Below are 22,802 nucleotides of genomic sequence, written 5' to 3'. Positions count from 1 at the left end.
TATATGCTGAAGATGTTTAGGCCTGTTGTCTAATCTACAAAAAGGTATTTGGATTGTCTTAGGTCCTTCTGAAAAGCAATGGACCAGCATCCTGCCCCACTTCAAAAATGAGTTGGCTCCTTGTTACTATGGTGATGAGCACCCTGTGATCAGAGATAATTTACCATTTGCTTAAAATTCAAAGCATTTTGTAGCTTTGTTTTTTATCAGGAACAAGGTGGGAGGAGCAGCAGAACCAATTATGGAGTATATTTATAAACACTTAAAGGAGTATGTTTCTTGATTCCGAATAACAAGATTTTAAATTGTTTCGTTTACAGGAAAAAATGAAGGAAATAAGAGGACTGAAGAAAATAAACATGTTGTACTATATTCTAACATGTACAGCTCTACACCATTGCTGAACTTGTCGCTACAGATTTTCCAGAACAGATGTTCTTAGGTTGGTTTTCAGATTGGTCACACATACACAAAACACATTAGTTTTCTCACCTGCGTTAGTCTTCTACTGGTCTCCTGCCAACATGTTTTGTGTATGTGTGACCAACCACCAGCCTGGAAGGGAAGAAAAATCCACTCAAGTAACAAGGTAGCAACGAAGTAGTGCAAGCCCAATGCTCCGGAAACATTAACAGTTTGAAGGAAAGATGCCATATCACAATAAATACTTAAAAGGAAATAATGTTCAGCATCTATTCCTGATTTTCAAAAAAATTCTTACCAAACTAAGGATACAGGAAAACTTGACCTTAATAAAAGAAAGCAGAAATGTATAGAATATAGCATGCCCAGTAGCAAAATATTAAAAACAGTCCTATCCTTATAGCCAGGAATAAAAAAAGATGCCAGCCATCACATTACCAAAAAACAAGCACTAAAATATTCAAAGGGAAGAGACAAAAATCTCTCATTACTTACAAAGTACAGGCTATGGGGCTTTCCTGTTAAAAATCAAATTAAATATTACTTGGTCTAATAGTTCAAAAACTTATCATATAAAAGATCAAAATATAAAATCAAACAAAAACCACTAAACAAAGAATTACCACATGACCCAGCAACTCTATTCCTAGGGATATACCCCCAAAGAACTGAAAACAGGATATTCAAAGTTGCACACAAAATTTTATAGTAGCACTATTTAAAACAGGTGAAAGGTGAAAAACCAGATGTCCATCAGTGGATGAACGGATAAACAAACTGTGGTATATACATACAACGAATTAATGAAGTAATGGTACGAATACTTGTAGAGAGCAAGATGGGGACACCTGGGTGGCTCAGTCAGTTAAGAGTCCAACTCTTGATATTGACTCAGGTCATGATCTCAGGGCAGTGAGACCAAGCCCTGTGTTGGGCTCTGCATTCAGCGGGGACGCTGCTTGAGATTCTCTCTCTGCCCCTTCCCCCAAGAGAAAGCAAGATGGAGTCACTTGGGTCAAGCAGGGACCTGTGTCAAAATGACAAAAGCAGTTAAGGGTACTGCAGTTATGATGTATCACGAAGACCAGTACCAGTTAACCACACCCAGAACTGATAACGAGCAGAAGCAGAGGAGATCTGCAGGGCCCAAGACTGATTAAATCCCTTTAAAAAGAGAGAATTTTTGCAGCAAACTGTCAGACTCTTCAGACATTGACCCTTCTACGTCTGATCACTTAAAAAAGGCAGTTGCCACCAAAGGCTCTGCCTGATTGATCTCCAAACAGAACTGAGATCATTCACTCCTTGAACATGGTAAGCAGTAAGTGCTGAGAGCTGACCCAGACAGGACAGAGGCCTCATCTCAACTGCACACTCATAGACTGACTGCTCAGACTGACTTCTTATTTGGTTCCTTAACTTCCTACTCCCTGTTATCTTGTTTGTTGTGTGATTTGTGTTCTGCTTTGTGTGCCCTGTAAGAAGCCAAGTTAATTATGTGATGAAATGTCACAGGAATCCTGAACCTGCTTTATAATTATGTTAACCTTGCTTCATGAATGAATAAAGCTGACAATGTGGAAAGACACAACTTGTGAGTGCACCTTCATAGCATGCTCATGACAGTACTAAAACATGAATGAACTTTGAAAACATTATGTTAAGTGAAAGAATCCAGACACAAAAGGTCCCATATTTTATGATCCATCTGTAGGAAATGTCCAGAATAGGCAAACCTACAGAGACATATAGTAGATAAATGGTTGCCTAGGGCCTGTGAGAGAGTTGGGGAGTAAGGGCGGGCGGGGGGGGGCTTCTTTTAGGGGGTGACGAAAATGAGGTGATGGTTGCACAATTTTGTGACTGTACCAAACACCAGTGAACTGTCTACTCTTAAAAGGTGAATCTTATGGCATGTAATTTATATCTAAGTTTAAAAAGAGAACAGTCAATAAGATTTGTGGTGGGAAAAATAAAACTCCCAAAACATACATAAAAACTAGAGTAATCAAAACAGTATGGCAAGAGAGCAGAAATAAATAGTTCAAAAGAACAACATCCTAAATGATTAAAGCAGGATGTTTGAATAAACTGAGAAAACTGGATATTTGAGTGAAAGGTAGATGCCTACTTCATCATAAAAACTTAAAAGTGCCAGATTGAGTAAAATGTAAAATCCAAGGGCGCCTGGGTGGGTCAGTCAGCTAAGTGTCCAACTCTTGATCTCAGCTCAGGTCTCCATCTCAGGATTGTGAGTTCAAGCCTGGCGTGGAGCCTACTTTAAAAAAAAAAAAAAAGTAAAATCCAATTCTGTCAAATATGAATGATTTTAAAATTTTAGTGGGAAGTAACTCCTCCTTCCTTAAGCAAAATACAGAAAATACTGACATATCTGACTAAATACAAATTCTTAACGTCAATTTGGGGAAAAGACACCATAAAGTTAAAAGATAAGCAAAAGATTGGGAGAACAGTATTTGCAATATATACAAAGGATTAATTTCCATGATATTAAAAACTTCACCCAATCCAATGGAAAGGGAGTAAGAGAGGGGGACGGTACTATAGTATAATACTATTAGTGTAAAACAAAACTGAAAAGACTATGTGTAGTTTGCAGATACACAGAAAAATACAATAATGTCCAGCAAACTGGTCAGTTGGGAGGAGAGTTAGAGACATTTTTTTTTTAATCTATTTTCAATGTTTGGATTTCTGACCACAATATATATATTAATTTTATAATACCAAAAACAATTTAAGAAGAAAAAAGTCTGAGAGGCATTTTTAAGTAGCTGAGAGACACTAAAGGATTTTTAAGGGGAAGTAGCATGGTTGGTTCAGTATTTTTGACAGATCCCTGGAGTAGCTTTATACAGAATGGATGGGAGAGGCACCAGTTCGGAATCAGTATTGATTCATTTCATTCAACAAATGTTAAACACCTACTGGGTCTTGGCACTGAGCTAAGCATGGGACCAGTTAGAAATGTCACAAGTTGTCTCTCCAAAAGGTCATATATACCTACTTTGGTCAATGGTGCAAAGGAAATAAAGGAAAACACATATTCTTTTTTTTAGTGGGGGCAGAAGTGAGGGATGTAAGTAAAACCTTTGCCATTTTAAGACATCTGTGGATAACATCCTTCTGATATTCCTTGTAATGCAAGAGGACCAGGTATTTCTGGTAAGTATAACCCGTATTTTGACAACTCACTGAAGAAAAAAAGCAAAAAAACCCAGTATCAGCCTTGCTCTTACAAGTAACTATCTTATTGTCAAGATTCTTTGACTTTGGAAAGTCCAAGTCCTAAAAATCTCTAAAAGAAGAAATTTCAAAGCCATCGTTAGTCATTTTCCACCCTTTTTAAAATTCTTTGGTTTTGTCAAAAGATGAATAAAAAGAGGACACAATATTAACAGCCCAAAAGAAAAACATTTTAGTGAATCATATTAAAGATATTTTTAATTATGATTTAATCTGCATTGGTTTCTTTTTAGACATGTTCCCATTTTATCACAGCCATCTGCTATTTCAACAGCAAGCCAGTTTTAACAAGTTTTAATAAAGACCATGACTGTACATAAAAAATTTTTAAACTTTTTCACCTTAAAACTTACTTAAATGTCCCCTAAGTGAAAGGAGGCAGGAAAAAGAAACTGCTGATAGGGGCGCCTGGGTGGCTCAGTCGTTAAGCAGCTGCCTTCGGCTCAGGGCGTGATCCCCGGCATTCTGGGATCGAGCCCCACATTAGGCTCCTCCGCTGGGAGCCTGCTTCTTCCTCTCCCACTCTCCCTGCCTGTGTTCCCTCTCTCGCTGTCTCTGTCAAATAAATAAATAAAATCTTTAAAAAAAAAAAAAAAAAGAAAGAAAGAAAGAAAAGAAACTGATAAATTTGGTGAAAAGTTCACCCTACCATTTGGCTTAGGACATTTCAAAATCTGAGGGGTGTGGCAGCAGCTCCTGGTTATACCACCACCTTAAGGTTTTACCATTTAGGGCTGAGAAAAGGAGCTCTTCTGAGATTGCTGGTCAGCAGGCAATCATGGTCATCTTGACAAAGCCAACTGCCTGAGTGAACTTTTCTTAAACCTACCACAATGCTACCATAATTCTCCCCAAACCATGCAGACAAGGTCCCTCATGTATAGATTTCCTATTTCATATGCATGATGTGGGCAACACCAAGCCAAATGCAAGTCTGTTTCTGAGGAAGAGTACGGCAAGCATGACAGTCATAGGACCTACATATCTCAAGACAGTTCCAATTTCACAGCATTCTACTGTTTTCACATAAGGTGATTTTTTAAATATGTGATTCAAGATGATTTAACAGTTAGACTCATGCAAGTTTTTTTAAGTGAATAAAGTTCCAAACATGGAAAAAAATCTTTTCAGGCTCTCCACAGAATTTTGGTCCTGAGCACAAAATCATATGGAAAAAAAACCTAGCCTAATCCTCCCAACCAACCCTGAGAAAGAAAAGTATTTCTTCCCAGGCAGGAGGGAGATCACCAGAAATTACAAATGATTTTTAAAAATCCAACCAAAAAGAAAAATCCATTAGCATATACAAACAGTCTAACCTGGATGTATAAACCAAAAACGAAAATCCTCTAATAAAAACACAAAGATGGTGAGAAAAGGAGAGATGAGAAAAAGGAACAATAAGCAGTGGTTGCCAGAAATCCTTTTTGCAGAAATGTTTAACTTATTTAAGATTTTATTTATTTGAGAGAGTGAGCAAGACAGCTAGCGGCAACAAGCGGGGTGGAGGGGCAGGGGAAGAGAGAGCAACAGACTCCCTGCTGAGCAGGAAGCCCAAAGCAGAACTGGATCCCAGGACCCTGAGATCATGACCTGAGCCAAAGGCAACCACTTAACCAACTGAGCCACCCAGGCGCCCCAGAAATGTTTAATTTAATTTAGCAACTGGATATTGCTGTACATATATTCTGTTAGATATTTATTCTTTTTATTCTCTTATTCTTCTGTTAGATATTTATTCTTTTAGTTAAAACCTTTTGGGTATCTTAAATGCCAGAGTGGCCCACATCCTCTTTCTGAGAGATCACAGGCAGTTGCTTTTACTTGAGCTGCTATCCTGGTATCCTATGACCTTCCTACTCCAACCTTCTCCAAAGGTAACCATCAATAGACAAGGGGGGATCTTAATGGACTATGAAGTGGCCTGGTATGAAATTAAAGGAGAGTCCAACCAACCACATCAAATCTAATGAGGGGAAAGGGCATTGAATTTGAGCAGAAGAGGTCACAAGTGGGGACAAAGTCTTAAGATTAGAAGACTCACTAGATGATGGAGCAATCAGTGCCTGCTTCAGAGTGGATGAGGTGACCAGGTAACCAGATCCGGCCAATAAAGGACAATTGGAATTGCTATAGACCTAGGACAATAAAGTATATTATCGGGGCGCCTGGGTGGCACAGCGGTTAAGCATCTGCCTTCGGCTCAGGGCGTGATCCCGGCGTTATGGGATCGAGCCCCACGTCAGGCTCCTCGGCTATGAGCCTGCTTCTTCCTCTCTCACTCCCCCTGCTTGTGTTCCCTCTCTCTCTGGCTGTCTCTCTCTCTCTGTCGAATAAATAAATAAAATCTTTAAAAAAAAAAAAAAAGAAACTAAGTTTAAAAAAAATAAATAAATAAAGTATATTATCCTAACTCTCCTCAAATCAAACTATGTGACCTGAAATTGCATTATGTGTTTCCTTACATCCCCACACATCCATATAAAAACCTAACAGCAGGTCATCTGATTCAATACCTACTTACAGTTACTTCTTCCTTTATGAAAACGAAAAATATTCTGGAGTCTGTAGAATTATTTCCTGACCGCATTTATCAGGCTTGCAAACCAGCAGGGGGGTTGGCTAATAAGCCTATTCAGAACCCCCTTACATTGCTAAGGTTATTTACCTATTTATTTCAAGAATTATATCCCAGACTTCTGGGTAATACCAAATGGTGGACTAAACACATAGCTAGCTATTCGTTGATCCTTCCCCAAACACCAAGTTTTTTTGCTTGTTTTTTTTTTTTTTAAGATACAAACCCAAAGGGACAAAGAGAACTAGAGATTACAGCCACAAATTTTGGAAAGCTGAAATATAAATGGCTAAAAGGTAAAGGACTCAAATACCCAAGAAAACTGAATCCTAAGGTAAGCATTAGGGAATATTCCCCCAAAAGGATAAGCAGAGATGAAATGCGAAGGGTTAACAGAAAATCTTTCTGAAATGAAATTCTCAGATCCAGTCCTTCAGGCAGGCAGATAAATGCCCTTCCCTCTCTCTTACAGAAGGCTGAAGGGAACCTAAAGAGAGTTAAACAAAGGGTTATATGGACTAAGGAATCATCAGATAAGACGAAAGCAGTTTAAGTTAAGGTATGTACTAGATCCCCATCCATGGTGTGTTGGTAAATGTTTGACAACTATCTGGGGGAAGTGGGGGTGGAGGGGGGAGGAACAGGGTAGTTATTTGTAACATCTGCTAAGATTTTTATGGTATAAATACTCTTACCAGGTTGCTTCAAGATAAAAAATGGTATCACTGTATGCAGAGTTCACAGAAGACATGCATGGTAACCTATCATTAAATAGTATTTCCACCATATAAATTAGATGTAAATAATATCAAGAGCTTCCATAATAAAAAAATGTAGTAAAATAATTAGGGGGTGGTAAATTTTTAGTGTTATTGATTTATTTTTAATATAATATTTCATTATAAGTTTGTTTAATCTTAAGTAACTGTTATATTTAGTAAATGGCACACAAAGTTCCTAAAAATTTAAAAATGGTCTCTGATGTGCCAATACTAGTCACCAACCCCAGCCCCCTCTATCAATACCCTTTCCCAAAAGGCTGACAGTCAGGTCTTCACTTCCAGGCAGGGGAGATTAGAAGAGACTTCTCAGGAGAATATTATCGATTAGCCTAGGAAAAATATAAAGATAATGACAAATTCTCAAACAAATTCGGTGGCTCAGTTGGTTAAGTGTCTGCCTTCAGCTCAGGTCATGATCCCAGGGTCCTGGGATCAAGTCCCACACTGGGCTCCCTGCTCAGTGAGGAGCCTGCTTCTCCCTCTGCCTGCTGCTCCCCCTGCTTGCGCATGTACGTGTGCTCTCTCTCTCTCTTTCTCTGAAAATAAAATCTAAAAGAAAAATAAATAACTTTTTAAAAAACTCATTCACCCAGATCTTCCTATGGTAAAGTTAACAACTGTTAAGTTCTACTGAATATTCAGAGCTTCCAATCAGCTTTCTAGGATCCCACTATTAAATATCAGCAAGTAGTCAAGAATTGTTAGCCTCTCCAGCATAAAAAAGATGAAAGAGAAAAAACAAGCTGGAAAGGAGAGCAGAGTCAGCTTCACAGGCATGTACCTAGGCAGTCACAGAGTGCCCTGCACCTTTTAAAAGAGCTTTGTGTTAAGTTTAATGCTCTGTTGTCTTCAAATTCTTCAATAAATGACGCACACTGCCATTCTGTATTCGGCCCTGCAAATTACAGAGCTAGTCCTTACAGAGATTATGCAGACAGAAGAAAACTCTGGGGAAAAAGATACCATGAATATTTTCAGAAACATAAAAAAAAAATATGGCAAACATGAAGAACAGTGTGCTTTAAAAAAAGAAAGAAGGGGCGCCTGGGTGGCACAGCGGTTAAGCGTCTGCCTTCGGCTCAGGGCGTGATCCCGGCGTTATGGGAATCGAGCCCCACATCAGGTTCCTGTGCTATGAGCCTGCTTCTTCCTCTCCCACTCCCCCTGCTTGTGTTCCCTCTCTCGCTGGCTGTCTCTATCTCTGTCAATAAATAAATAAAATATTTTAAAAAAAAATAAAAAATAAAAAAATAAAAAAAAATAAAAAAAGAAAGAAAAACTAAGTGGAAAAACTAAGTGAAAGTGAGCAAAACTATGCCTTATTGGTAATTAAAAAATTCAACAGCCAAAATGAAAAACTCATTAGAATAGCATAAGAAGATGGAAGATCAATCCAGGAAGTCCAATATCTGAGTAACAAGAGTTCAGGAGAAAACTAAGAGGGGAAAAAAAGGAAAAAGGAAGGGAGAAAGTCGGGGTATCTGGCTGGCTCAGCTGGAAGAGCACGCAATTCTTGGTTTCAGGTCATAAGTTTGAGCCCCACGTTGGGTGTAGAAATTAATTAAATGGACTTTAAAAAAAAAAAGGGAAGAAAGTCATCAACAAAATAGTTTCCAGATTTAAAGGCTTCATCAAGTACTCAGCACAATGGACCGAACCAAACCCACACCTTACTATGCAATTTCCAACATTGAGAAACAAAGAAAAGAACCAATCACATAAATAATCAGGAACCTAATGTATCAGGAACCTAATGTATTTTCTGCCAAAATAAAAGCATAAACCAATAAGCAAGAAAATAGGAGATCTAGAAAACAAGAAATCCAACACAAAGAGGCAAGAAGTATCCCCAAGAGACTGGTGAAGGGAAGTCCCAGGATAAGAGCTGTGCATAAAAATAGTGGCAACCAGTCCAGATGGAAGCACATGTTTAAGAATATAGGAAACTAAGAGAATACCTGAGTGTCAGAACTTCCTGAAAGGAAATATAGACAAGGTACGATCTGAACTACATTAGTGAGTAGTTTCAAGTTGAAAGTAAATAATAACAATGAAAAATAAGAATTTCAGGGAAAACCAAATTGTATAGAAAAGTACAAGTGTTCATAGACTACTCTGCGGCTTAACTGGGAACAGCATGGTCTTCTTTTTTTTTTTTTTTTTTTTAAGATTTTTTTCATTTGAGATAGGGANATAGGGAGTATGTGTGCATGAGCTGGGGGTGAGGGTGGGGGCAGGGGCAGAGGGAGAAGGAGAGGGAGAGGGAGAAGCAGACTCCCTGCTGAACAGGGAGCCCAATGAGGGGCTTGATCCCAGGACCCTAAGATCATGACCTGAGGTGAAGGCAGATGCTTAATGAAGTGAGCCACCCAGGCACCCCGCATGTTCAGTCCTAACTGTTTAAACACTGAATATCAATCTAATAAGCAAAGTTATGAACAACTACATTACGATCGGAGAAGAAAAAGTAAAAAGGGTACCTGGGGAAGCCGAGAAAGAACTAAACCCTGCCATAATGGGAAACCAAGAAATACAGCCTGAAGCTGAGAAATCAAAAAATCAGAATACAAATATGCTGTTAAGAATGACGGTGTTCAGAACTTGCTACCCCAAAATATGGTGTCTTGGCATACTGAGTATAAATGGAAGAAATTTGAGAAACAGCAGGTGCAGGAAGGACTTTCTGACCTTCCCTTCTCTCCTGAAGTAGGTCCTAAGACCTTCATGTAAGAGATATCCTTCCTATAGCCAGAGGAAAGGAACATCCTTTTCTGTGAAGATGGAGGGATACAGAGAGAAATCCAAAGGAAATGGCTTTGCTAAGTTTCTCCAGTTTAATACCCTTAGTTTTTATACTCTCTAATACGATCACATCCTTCTATGACATTGCACTCTTCCAACAAATCTAGTATAAAAATACTAGGCTTGGGGCGCCTGGGTGGCACAGCGGTTGAGCGTCTGCCTTCGGCTCAGGGCGTGATCCCGGCGTTAAGGGATCGAGCCCCACATCAGGCTCCTCCGCTTAACCATTTCTTTAGGTCTTCATTACCTTATGAAGCCTCCTGTGTCACATAAACCTTATATTAAATAAATTTGCATGCTTTTCTCTTGTTAATCTGTCTTTTGTCAGTTCAATTTACAGGGCCCAGCTGGAAAACCTAGAAGGATTGTAGGAAAAAAAATTTTCCTCCCCTACAAGAACACAGATAAATGCAAAAAGAATCAGTTCTAAGAAATTAAAATGTTTGCCTCTAGAGAGGGACAAATGGGAGGAGAACTGCTGCTTTTCAAAATACATTTTATAGAGCTATTAAATCTTTATGAACATTCAAAACTTTGATAAAAAATACAAAATAAAAACATGAGAAAAACTAGCAGAAAAACTTCAGAATGTTTTAGTTCATGATTCATCTTTCAGATTATAAGTTTTCTCAACAAGAAACTTTTTCCTTCCATTTGTTGTAGTTTTTTCAAATTTTCTACAAAAATGTATTACTTGTATAATAAAAAGTTAAGGATCTTACTACGGTCTAATGATGGAGGAAAGATGTTAAGGTTCGGAACCAATGGCCAAGAAAGAATTCCTGAGATGTCTTTGGTGCAAAAAAAGGTGGTTTTATTAAAGCACGGGGACAGGACTCGTGGGCAGGAAGAGCAGCACTGCGGTCATGAGGTTGATTATATACTTTCAAGTTGGGAGGGGGTTAGGGATAGCTTAAGTCTCTAAGGAATTTCAGAAGCAAGGTTTCCAGGACCTTGAGGTAGCTACTGTTGTTAGGAAAAGGCCATGTACTGCTGTCTAATAAAACTTTAGTCATGAGACCCTTCAGATGTAGATCAGTGGGTCATATGCTTGGGGGATGACCACCAACATATATCTTTTTATATGTTAAAGTAGACTTCCAAGATCCTGGGGGGGTCAGGCTAAGATTAAGATTTCATTTTGCCCTTAGCAAAGTATTAACATCAAGGCAGCTGAGTTCCTAGAGGAATGTGACTCTGCCTGTTTCAAGAACTCGTCAACGGGCTGTAAGTAGTACGGAAATTTAATTTTTCTTTTGCTTTTGTTTCCCACCTCACCTAATATTCAAAATCATCTGTAACGCTAACCATTAGTTAGGGATATTGCTGTGTCATATGATACCAATATGGCCCAACTCGGGAAAAGCTGATGGCTTACCTTCCAGAAGAAGGTAGTTAACTCAGCAGTTTATACCAAATGACTCCGTATCTCACACTGGGTTTCCCTTTGCAAGCCTACATTCTTTCCAAACACTATAAAGAGACTTTCCATTTAGCTCTGAAAAATTCAAATAAACATAATTAACTCTAGAATGTGCCTTTAAGGGAGCAACAAATTCAATTTCTTTCATACCTTTACTATTCCTGACACTGAAGTAAAAGCTTTCAGTACACAGAAATTGTAATATACCATATGTTATTTGAACACAACTGGAGCGCGTTTGTTTTTATTCTGTCTTTATATAGCTGTCAGGTCAGCTATTAGCTGTTAGCTGTCTAGCTAGCTAGAAGAGTTAGGTCAGGGGCGCCTGGGTGGCACAGCAGTTAAGCGTCTGCCTTCGGCTCAGGGCGTGATCCCGGCGTTGTGGGATCGAGCCCCACATCAGGCTCCTCTGCTATAAGCCTGCTTCTTCCTCTCCCACTCCCCCTGCCTGTGTTCCCCCTCTCGCTGGCTGTCTCTATCTCTGTAGAATAAATAAATAAAATCTTTAAAAAAAAAAAATAGAAGAGTTAGGTCAGAGTTTGCAAAACCCAGTTCAGATAAATAAATGTCACATCCTCTGTTCACCTTCACAATGGATGATGCTGATGGTCATGGTCATCATAGGACGTTTAAGAAGGAATTTGCTTAGCACAGAGAACTGAGCCAATCTGCAAACATATGTAGGCCAGCCAAGGCAGCTAAGCTACACATGTTTTCACTTATTCCCTTAAGAGTGATTTGGTTTGTTTGGATTTGGTATAGAATCATTTCTGGATTTAAGGAAAACTAAACAAGGTTTTACAGCTTGCTATGTTGGCAGGCAGGCAGCCATGAAGAAATCCTAATCTAAAAAAGATTCCTTTTGCGCTTAAAATTAAGGTAGCCTAGACATATATGAAGACATGTTCTACATTTCTCATCTTCATCCCATCTAATCATGGCAAAGATCATCTTGTCTTCATTATTAATTAGTAAACCCTGGCATGCCAGTGTGGCCTTGTAGGATCATGAAGACTTCCCTCACACACACACAAACCCCTAACACTAGTAAAATACCTGGCATAAAATACCAAATTTTTCTCAAACTGGCAACCAGAACAAGCTGCTACCAGAAGAATTTTTTTTCCTCAAAGTCAAATTAAATTTTGCCAATGCACACAGAGAATATTCCAGATTAGTGGCTGTTAACCACTTTAACCTTATGAGATTCGAAATTTCTTGTTCACACTAGAGTGCTTTAGGTAAATAATACTAATCTCTTCCGGCTTCTAGATAGCTTGCAGACTTAGGGAAGTTCATCTGGTTTCTTGCCACCTCCATCCACCCTAGCTCACTGTCTCCAAAAAAGCTGCTTGAGTTTTCTGTTTTGTTTTTGAAACAGCTTGCTATTTCCATCCTGAGTTTTCCCAAACTATTTCAGGGTCCTGACAATTTTGCCAGTGACTAAGTCTCCACCTGGGAATAGCTGCCTCATTATCACGATTAAAAACGGTCACTCCTAATACAGACTGATAAGGATCTGGAAACTCATTGTAACTTCGAGAATGCAAATCCCACCCAACCCAATCCAAAGACAAATGCATTTCAAATGGAATAACAGACTCACCACAGGACAGTACTCCAGCAGGCTCTGTGTTCCAATTAAACTAGTGAGTTTTGTGCATATTCCTAATTCTTACTAATATGAAGAATTTGTTGCCATTTCCTTCCTCATAACTGATTAATACATACATTACTAAGAGCCAAACAAACAAAACAAACAAGGCGAGCAAAATACACACGCAATCTCACACACAAAAACTCAACAGCAAATGTCCTAATCCTAATGTTTTTAAGGTAAATACAACCTTCCAACTCATCTTCTGTTTCAGAAATATTTTGTGTAGTACATGTGCTGTGTGGGTAACTTTTGTTCTTGGCAAGCTAGTCCTCCCGACTTGGAATATCAACAGCAGATAACTTCAAATAAGAGGTCTTTTCCTATATTGCTCAAATGGAACAACTACTTAAAGACTTAATTCTTGCAAAATGAATATCCGAAATAGAGACGATCATAACTTCATTTCTGACATCGCCATTTTGGATCTATCTAGCTTCCTTGTGTTACTGAAAAATCACATAATCATAATCCATCATTCTGGAAACCTGAGAGAGTGATATCTAGAGATGACTCCCCCCTCTATCGACAGTCCCCCATAAAGCAGTATCCAAAAGATCATCAACCACATCACTCCTGCAGTCACTGAGGAGAACATGCAGTTCAAGGGTACTTAAACCTTTTCATGCCATCATGCCATTCCCTTGGCAGTATGTGAAAACTATCAACTTTTTTTTTTTTGAAAGATTTATTTATTTGAGAGAGAGCGAGAGTGACAGAGCACAAGCAGGAGGGGAGGAGCAGAGGGAAAGGGAGAAGCAGGCTCCTCACTGAACAGGATGCCCCATGTGGGGCTCAATCCCAGTGACCTGAACTGAAGGCAGACACTTAACCGACTGAGCCACCCAGGCACCCCTATAAACTTTTTTAAAGCAAAAACACACAAACATATACACATCACGAAAGCCAATTATGTTAAAATACAGTTATCAAAATATTTTTTAAAATTCATATGGTATAAAATACATTTACTTTTGTAATATACAAAAAACCAAGCTCTAATGACAAGTCTATTAACTACCATAATTTCCAAATTATGACCTACATAAATGATATTTTCAAGATATCTGCAACAACTGCAATATGATAAAAGTATCTGTGATTTCACAAACTTACAGGTTCTGGTTGATAATTTGCTGTGGTTTAAAGGAAATGGTAAATTTCAGTTACAGATTAGTAAAAACAAGTATTTAATATTTTTTTCATTCACGCTCATGGACCCTGAAGCTTTTAAAACATAATCATTCTGGAGCACTTAACGAGGCATTTAGAGATCACCTGGTTCAACCTTTTCATTTTAAAGATAGGGAACTAAGGAGAAATTGATGGTACTACTGCCTAAAGTATCTTGATTCCGAATCACTGGGTTCTGTTTATAGTAAATCACTATTTTCTTCTGAAAACCTGAACTTCACATCTAGCAATACTTAGCACTTACTTCAAGCTTGCATCTCAGTTTCAACATCTATAAAATGAAGATAATAATCCAAATATGGAAGAATCTTAATGTAAAAATCAAATGTAAAAATCCATGTTAAAATACTATAGCAGCACCTTTAAAGGTAAGGCCATTACCAATGAATTCCGTAAGAAATCAAAGACAAGTTATTCTTGTTTCTTAGTATACCTCAAGCATCACTGAATTCTGATTTATTTAAATACATTAAGTATTTTATGCTACTAAGTGGATCTCCCAAAGGATAAAACTAATCCTAAAAATAAGCCACTTGAAGTAGAAAATGATATGCTTAGAACCAAAGTTTTGGCTTTGGAGTTGCATTACTAGAAGTTATATGCCTGTAATTCTAGGTAAAATACTTATTTTCTCTGATCCTCCATTTCTGAATCAGCAAAACAGGAATAAATGCTAACAACCATATGTGATTGCCATGAAGATCATTAAGTGTCAGTCTTCTTCTCTTAGGGGCCAATAAGGAACACAAGATTCAAAGAAAACCTTGCAACACAGTTAAGCAAGCTTTTCTGACTTCTGCATTATGGATATTGTTTTCTCCTTCCTCATCACTTCATACAGTTATTTAACATAGGATAAAGTACAGCAGAAATAATATCCTTCCTTAATGGTCAGTACAGAATCTCTCAGCAATCTAAAACAGAGCTATTCAAATAGCCAGCAATTTTTTCCATAGAATATCCTTGTTTAAAAATAAATTACATAGTACAGATAGTATTACTCTGCATTGAAAAAGGAAAAGGATTAAAACTAAAGACCATTCCCAAATTTCTAAACAGATCAAAGTAAACAAACGTGTGGAGGACAAGAGTCACCCGAAATAATTTAGACATGAAAGTATTTAAACGTGCAAGTGAAAAAATAAATTCCGAGAGAGGCAAGGCTACTCAACTTCTTTCCACACATTTTGTTTTGCTTGCCTCCACACAAAAAAAAAAAAAAATCAAAGTGGTCGACTGCAGACTTGTCAAAGTTATAGTGACAAATATGCAAACATTTCAGTTGACTAGAAACAATATACAGAAAATACAGTAGGTAGTCCAAGGGCACAGAAATGGCTCATAGTACAAAGCAGATTTGTTAAACACTTGGTGCAGAAAAAAGAACCATTATCTGCCATGCCCTCCTGTCGCACCCTTTTATTTGTAGTCATAACCGCAAGCTGTTTTAAAGACAATGACTACGTTATTAAGGGTACCTTCATGCTGTGCCAAAGCACATATACATAGCAATTCAGAACAATCAGTCTTACTTTCATGAGAGCAAAAGTTGCAGCCAAATGAAATGGGTGGATACCATATTAAACAATCTTGGAATTAGCTAATAGGATATAGGAAAAAATGATCCTAACGCAGATGCTAAATTCTCTTCCCCCTTTACACAATAAAAATTTTTACTATCTGAAAAGCACTAGTGCAGGAAGGTTCCATTTAGTAAGATCTAAATATGGCCTGGGTTTTTTTTTTTTTTAAAGATTTTATTTATTTGAGATAGAGAGAGGGAAAGAGAGCACACAAGCTGTGGGGGAAAGGGGGGAGGCAGAGGGAGAGGGAGAAGCATACTCCCCACTAAGCAAGGAGCCTGACATAGGTGGGGCTCCATCCCAGGACCCGGGGATTATGACCTAAGGTAAAGGCAGAAGTCCAACAGACTAAGCCAACCAGGTGCCCTAAATATGGACTGTTTTTAAGCACAAAATGATTATTTCCTTGCATAATCTATAAACGTAAAATATATGTGGTGGATACTAGATGTGACATCATATAGTTTATATAGTTTTCAAAAGGATGTTATGTAGAAACAACTAAGTAGAAACATTTAAATATAAGCACTGCAACTCTAGAGAAAACCATGTGTTTCACAAACACTTAAGCGGAAACTCACCGCAGGCAATAAGTAGCAAAATACAGTTTGGTTTGTAGGAGTATTCCACTGCTCTTATACAGGTTTAAAATGTGCACTTTATCTGTCACTGTGGTTTGTCAATATTTTATTCAATCTAGATTAATTACATTAATGCTTTATTAACTGACTTCAAGGCAAAAATCAGAAAAGGTATGAAAAAGACATTTAATAATGATATGACTTTATAATCACATCAACATGGCCTTGTACATACACACAGTACTTCTACTAAGGTGGAGGAAAGGGGGCGCCTGGGTAGCGCAGTCGTTAAGCGTCTGCCTTCGGCCCAGGGCGTGATCCTGGCGTTCCGGGATCGAGTCTCACATAGGGCTCCTCCGCTGGGAGCCTGCTTCTTCCTCTCCCACTCCCCCTGCTGTGTTCCCTCTCTCGCTGGCTGTCTCTCTGTCACATAAATAAATAAAATCTTTGGGGCGCCTGGGTGGCACAGCGGTAAAGCGTCTGCCTTCGGCTCAGGGCGTGATCCCGGCGTTATGATCAAGCCCCACATCAGGCTCTTCCGCTATGAGCCTGCTTCTTCCTCTCCCACTCCCCCTGCTTGTGTTCCCTCTCTCGTTGGCTGTCTCTATCTCTGTTGAATAAATAAATAAAATCTTTAAAAAAAAAAAAAAAAAGGTGGAGGAAAAATAGGGAATAAAATTCAGGTCATGGGAGAAATTCCATTGAGCTGATTCAATGAAAATTTTTACAAAACAATTTTTAATAGCTTGTTTTTAAAAGTTCTATTTTTGAAAACTTTTTTCCAGATGCAATTCTAATGTATTAATTAGACCTATATTTTAGGTCAATTAATTGCTACTGTGAGAGAAATCTATTGCTCAAACTAAAATGAAAGGGGAGTATTTTCTCAGATCAGCCATTCTTACAAGAATCCCAAGGGTTTAAGCTCTTCTTGGGCACTTCCGCAGCAGATACAGCACCAGTCACCATCGTTTTTGCCACAAAGAACAAAAACAAAGTAGGTAAAATCCGTATTTTTAATAAATCTTAAAAATGTATTTTGAAAAACAAACCAGTCTCACACAGAGCTCCAAACCTAGAAAGATGGTTACAATAAAAATGGGTTGGCCACCTAAATTATTTGCAATTTAATACAGTGACTTTAAACAAAATGGTTTATCATTATTTAAGACTGAGGTCACTTTTTTTTTATTTTATATTTTTTAAGTTTTTATTTTAATTCCAGTTAGTTAACGTAATAGTGTTACATTAGTTTCAGGTGTACAACATAGTAATTCAACAGTTCCATACATCATCCTGTGCTTATCACAACAAATGCACTCCTTAATTTCTGAGGCCATACTTTTAAACATATCTGGCAAACTAGGTGAGAGTGAGGCAAGAAAGCACTACAAAAAAACGAAAGAGAGGTATATCTCATGTCTCAAAATGGCATTACCAAAAAACTGCCCAAATCAAATTTTTGTAAATTGGCTTCCATTTTCCTCTTCATCTCTAAAAAGAGAACTGTGCAATACCCCCACTTTGGGGGATGGCATATGGACATACATAATAAAGAAAAACATGTACAGTGCTATAAACCTTTTCTAAATTGTATAAGCAATAAATTATTTTTAAAACAAAATAAGATGTAAATGAGAAAATTCAATCTGTTTTAAGTATTTGGAACCTACTTAAAGGTAAAAAAAAAAGGGGGGGGCTTAACTGAATAGAACATTGAAGACTAATAAATCATTCATTTCAATCAAACCCCCACACCTCACCCACCCTCACTACTTTGAAGTACAGGAACTCTGGTATTCTCTTGACATTTGTAGAAGCTGCAGTTTGGTGTATTTTGTTTGTTGCTTTTGTTTTGCAACTAACTGCTATTCATCAAAGAAAAAAATCATTCAAAAACAAAATTATGCAATTTCACAATAAAATAAAGTGGTGGGTGAGAATGGGAGACTGAAATATAGAAAATTCATTGAAAGTTTCCACACTACCCCACCAAAACCAAATGATTCAGGATTATGTCTAATCAGTACCCAAACTTATATATTCTGAAAGATATTTTCATGGACAAGAATGGTAGTGATGGCGTTGAGGAGACCGTGGCTGGTGCTTCAAGCATTAGAGATAATCTATTCCCAACATAAAAAATACAGCACTCAATGCTGGCAGATTTTTTTTAAGTTTTTAAGAATAGAATGAGGTTACCATTGTAAAAATTAAATTCACAAGCATAAACATAGACTTAAAGGCAATTGCATCAGAATTGAGACATATACTCATATTAAACAATTTCATCACTTTAGCAGCTGATGTGTCACTATAACTAATCAATAAATCCAAATATTATTCTTTTCCTTGTATATACTTACAAGTATCAGATTGCTTGACTAATTTTTCTGATGTAAAATTCTAAGTTTAATATACACAAACACATATACATTCTTTATAAATATCTGTTACTGAGGCCTTCTTAAACCCACTTTTTTTTTTTAAGTGTTAAATGAGGTGGTATCCCCCCCATCATAATTTAGCTTAATCCTAAAAATTTTCCCCCAGGATTGTCTGAAATCTAGCAAGGTACCAACATTTGGTTATTGCACTAGTTTATGGTACTTCTCATACTGAAATTTTAGCATCAATCCACTAAAAAACAACAACAAAAAGCTGACTCCTAGTCAGGTACAAAATCACTCATTATCAAAATGCCAGTTCTTCTCCTCAAAAGATTAAGCACTCATTTACAGTGACAAAGTCTATGCTATTCAGGGAAGTCACAGTAGTTCAATTTAATATATGTCAAAGCCCTCATTTCAGATGCCACCTTAACTCCAAATCTAGTATTACAGGAAGGGGAACATCACTTAGTAGGAAAAACTCACAAAATCCTCCTTACTGTGGAAATAACCAAAAACAAAAACAAAAAAAGGTTCTGTCTTTCAACACCTACTGAGGGTGGCATCAGATTCCCAGAGAGTGGCGTAAAATTTTTGTTTATCAGAAAGAAACACAGAGGTTTAGAAACATGGGACTTGTTCACTGGTTTATTCTTTAAGAATCAATAATGATGTTTTCAGGGGCGCCTGGGTGGCTCAGTTGTTGAGCGTCTGCCTTTGGCTCAGGGCGTGATCCCGGGGACCTGGGATCAAGCCCCACATCGGGCTCCTACGCTGGGAGCCTGCTTCTTCCTCTCCCACTCCCCCTGCTTGTGTTCCCTCTCTCACTGGCTCTTTCTCTATCAAATAAATAAATAAAATATTTTTTAAAAAAATCAATAATGATGTTTTCAAACAGAGTAAACAAACAAAATTCTCCAAGTCTAAAAGCAAATTCATTAAATACTCAGCTACATAAGCCCAGTTTTGTAATGCTAAACAGACAAGTCTGAGAACTGGGGAAGTCAATCATAATAAACAAACTTATTTAAAGTCTCCTAAACCTAATCTGAGACACTAATTTAACTCCTGGCACATTAACAAAATATTTCAGTTCCCAGCTTTAAAAGAAAAACAAAAAAACTAAAAAGTGTTTCAAGTTAGGTGTTTTAATGCATTTTGATAATAGCTCCTTGAAGTCTGTCTTTCCAAAATCATTAACAATCATCATTAAACACTTAGTATTTCCCAAACCTTAAATGAGACCCAAACAACAAATAAGACAAACAGCACCCCAGCCCTCCTATGGTGCTGACATTCTAACAGGGAAGACAGAAAAATAGTTGGATAACATCTAAGAGCTAAAACTATAAAACTCTTAGAAGAAACTGGGCAATAAATCTTGGATTAGGCAATGGTTTCTTAGATATGACACCCAAAGTACAAGCAACAGAAGATAAAATAGACAAAATGAAAAACTCTGAATTTTAACTATCAAGAAAGTGAAAAACACAACCTCCCACAAGGGGAGAAAATACTTGCAAATCATGTATCTAATAAGGGATTTGTATCTAAAATATATAATGAATTCTTGTAACTCGGTAATAAAAAGACAACCCAATTAAAAAATGAGAAAAGGATATGGATAATTCTCAAAGGATATACTTGTAACTAATAAACACATGAAAAGATGTCCAACAGGGGCGCCTGGCAGGCTAGGGTCATGATCTCCAGGTCCTGAGACTAAGCCCCACATGGGGCTCCCTGTTCAGTGGGGAATCTCTTCTCCCTCTCCCTCTGCTGCTCCCCCTGCTTGTGCTCTCTCGCTTGCTCTCTAATTAATTAATCAATTAATTAATTTTAAAAAGATGCCCAACATCATGAGCTATCTGGAAAATGCAAATCAGAATCACAATTAGATTACCACTTCACACCCTCTAGGATGGCTAGAATCTAAAAGAGATAAGTATTAGCAAGGATATGGATAAACTGGAATTTTCATACACTGGTGTTAGAAATGTAAAACACGCAGCAACTGTGGAAGACAATCTGGCTGTTCTTCAAAAGGGCTAAGGCAGAGTTACCACATGATCCAGCAGTTCCACTCCTAGATACGTATATACTCAAGAGAAATGAAAACATACATCCACATAAAAACTTGTACATGGATGTTCACAACAGCATTATTCCTAACAGCCAAAAAGTGGAAACAACCTAAATGCCCTTCTATTGATGAATGAATAAACAAACTGTTTATATCCATATAATGGAAAATTATTCAGCCATAGAAAGAAATGATGTACTGGTATGTACTAAAACATGGATGAACCTTGAAAACATTAGCTAAGTGAAAGAAACCAAACACAAAAGACTACATATATGATTCTATTTATATGAAGTGTCCAGAAAAGCACAACTAGAGTACAGAAAGTAGATTTAGTGGTTGGCAGGGCTGGAAGAAGTGAAGAGTGTACAAAGTGACTGCTAATGAGTACAGGGATTCTTTCTGCTATCTTCATAATAGCAAGTGACTATGGCTTCTTATGACTTGAGTCAAATGCTCTAAAATATATTTTTGGATAGTTACACAACTCTGTGAATAGCATTGAGCTATACACTTTAAATGGATTAATTGTGTGGTATGTGAACTATATTTCAATAAAGCTGTTAAAAAAAAGTTTACAAAGCACTGTGAAGAAGTACAGGGTTTTTTTTGTTGTTGTTGTTGTTGCTGTTTTTAGATTTAATTTATTTGAGAGAGAGAGTATGCACGGGGCTGGAGGGAACAGTGGGAGTGGGAGATAATCTCAAGCAGAATCCACACTGAGCACAGAGCCCAACGCAGGGCTCGATCTCATGACCCTGAGATCAGGACCTGAACTGAAACCAAGAGACAGAAGCTTAAGCAACTGTGCCAACCAGGTGCCCCAAAAAGTACAGGGTATTAAGGAAACATATAAAAGGATCCCTAATCTAATCTGAGGAAACAGAGGAAGATTAAATGAAGATCTGAATAGATAAGCATTTTAAAGATTTTATTTATTTATTTGATGGGACACCTGGGTGGCTCAGTTAGTTAAGCGTCTGCCTTCAGCTCAGGTCATGATCCCAGGGTCCTGGGATCCAGTCCCACATCAGGCTCCTTGCTCAACGGGGAGCCTGTTTCTCCCTCTGCCTGCCACTCCCCCTGCTTGTTCTCTCTCTCTGACAATTAATTAATTATTTTTTTAAAAAGATTTTATTTATTTGAGATAGAAAAAGGGCATGAGCACGAGCAGTGGGGGGTGGGTTGGGGACCAGAGAGAGAAGCAGGCTCTCCACTGAGCAGGGACCTCAATCTCAGGACTCTGGGATCACGACCTGAACCAAAGGCAGACACTTAACCGACTGAGCCACCCAGGCACACCTGCATAAGCATTTTAAAGCATCCAAGTAGAGCAATTGCTGGATCACAGGGTAGCTCAATTTTTAACTTTTTAAGGGACCTCCACACTGTTTTCCAAAGTGGCTGTACCAACTTGCATTCCCACCCTATGATCCAGCAATTGCACTACTGGGTATTTACCCCAAAGATACAGACATAGTGAAGAGAAGGGCCACATGCACCCCAATGTTCACAGCAGCATCGTCCACAATAGCTAAATTGTGGAAGGAGCCGAGATGCCCTTCAACAGATGACTGGATTAAGAAGATGTGGTCCATATATACAATGGAATATTACTCAGCTATCAGAAAGAACGATTACACAACGTTTGCAGCAACATGGAGAGGACTGGAGGAGATTATGTTAAGTGAAATAAGTCAAGCAGAGAAAGACAATTATCATATGGTTTGACTCATTTATGGAACATAAGAACTAGGAAGATCGGTAGGAGAAGGAAGGGAAGAATAAAGGGGCGTAAACAGAAGGGGGAATGAACCACGAGAGACTGTGGACTCTGGGAAACAAACTGGGGGCTTCAGAGAGGAGGGGTTGGGGGATTGGGATAGGCCGGTGATGGGTATTGAGGAGGGCACATTTTGCATGGTGCACTGGGTGTTATATGCAAATAATGAATCATGGAACATTGCATCAAAAACTGGGGATGTACTGTATGGCGACTAATATAACATAAAAAATAAAATTATATTAATTATTTATTA

At 38.0% G+C, this 22,802-nt stretch overlaps 2 protein-coding genes across 4 annotated transcripts in view; one reads left to right on the top strand and one right to left on the bottom strand.

The window, feature by feature from the left end:
* Positions 1–492, top strand: part of ATG14 (autophagy related 14) — a 73,738-nt gene extending 73,246 nt beyond the window's left edge. The window contains exon 15 of the transcript XR_004622166.1: positions 321–492. The gene's annotated coding sequence lies outside the window, so the exon portion shown is untranslated. The remainder of the gene's footprint in view (positions 1–320) is intronic.
* FBXO34 (F-box protein 34) overlaps positions 1–22,802 on the bottom strand; it is an 83,688-nt gene that overhangs the window by 28,796 nt on the left and 32,090 nt on the right. The window contains exon 1 of one of the 3 annotated variants that reach the window (XM_034648470.1): positions 4,044–4,061. The exons of the other annotated variants lie outside the window; for them this stretch is intronic. The gene's annotated coding sequence lies outside the window, so the exon portion shown is untranslated. Of the gene's footprint in view, positions 1–4,043; positions 4,062–22,802 lie in introns of those variants that run through there. 3 annotated transcript variants of the gene reach the window in all.

The sequence above is a fragment of the Ailuropoda melanoleuca genome, chromosome 20, assembly GCF_002007445.2.
Source record: "Ailuropoda melanoleuca isolate Jingjing chromosome 20, ASM200744v2, whole genome shotgun sequence".
NCBI classification, from domain to species: Eukaryota; Metazoa; Chordata; class Mammalia; order Carnivora; family Ursidae; genus Ailuropoda; species Ailuropoda melanoleuca.
This window is presented reverse-complemented; position numbering and strand designations above follow the sequence as displayed.